Source organism: Callithrix jacchus, chromosome 17, assembly GCF_049354715.1.
Source record: "Callithrix jacchus isolate 240 chromosome 17, calJac240_pri, whole genome shotgun sequence".
NCBI lineage: Eukaryota > Metazoa > Chordata > Mammalia > Primates > Cebidae > Callithrix > Callithrix jacchus.
In genome coordinates this window covers 22,423,485-22,424,265 of record NC_133518.1, presented here as the reverse complement: position 1 = coordinate 22,424,265, position 781 = coordinate 22,423,485, and the positions used below count along the sequence as shown (strand labels likewise).

At 37.0% G+C, this 781-nt stretch overlaps 1 pseudogene; it reads right to left on the bottom strand.

The window, feature by feature from the left end:
- Positions 1-435: 435 nt before the first annotated feature.
- Positions 436-493, bottom strand: LOC118149046 (U7 small nuclear RNA; annotated as a pseudogene).
- Positions 494-781: the final 288 nt, after the last annotated feature.

The following is a 781-nucleotide window of genomic DNA, read 5'->3' as shown; positions in this document are numbered from 1 at the left end:
GTCTCACTTAGACTGAGTGAGACCATAGGAAAATCAGCCTGCAAAAATAGCCACAGACTTATGCTGAAAAAAAAAAAATGTGTTTTGCAACAGAAAAAAACAAAACAAAATAAACGAAAGAGGGCTGATCCAAACATGGGCTATTCTAACCTGATATTGCTGTGAAGCATTTTATAGTAGGATTCAATGTGGCTAGCCACATCAACCTTAATTCATGCAAAGCTGTTATAAATCAGGAAGTCAACTAAACTCTAAGAAAGGGAAGGGTACACCTCGGCTATAGATAAAATGTCCTTAGGATTCTCTTTGTTACTTATCTCTCTAAATGTTAAAACATTGGATAGTCTTTATTGGAACCACCTATGACCCCACATGAGGGTCTATCATGGTTGACCCTCAAAGAACATTTGGTCATGTCTATCTTCTTTTTTCTCCATGGGAGAGTGAAAACTGGAAAACCTACTAGACAAATTGTAAAAGAGCTATAACACTTAGTCTGTGTCTCTTTATCAGTCTGCTTTTGGGGGGTTTATTTCAGGACTTTGAAATAGAGAAATCTGGTGTTTAGGAATGCTTGTGACTTTTGCACATTGATTTTTGATCTTGAGACTTTGCTGAAGGTGCTTATCAGCTTGGGAGTTTTGAGACTGAGATGATGGGGTTTTCTTAATATACAGTCATGTCATCTGCAAACACAGATAATTTGACTTCCTCTCCTCCTATTTGAATTTTATTTATTTCTTTTCCCTGTCTGATTTCCCTGGACAGAACTTTCAACACA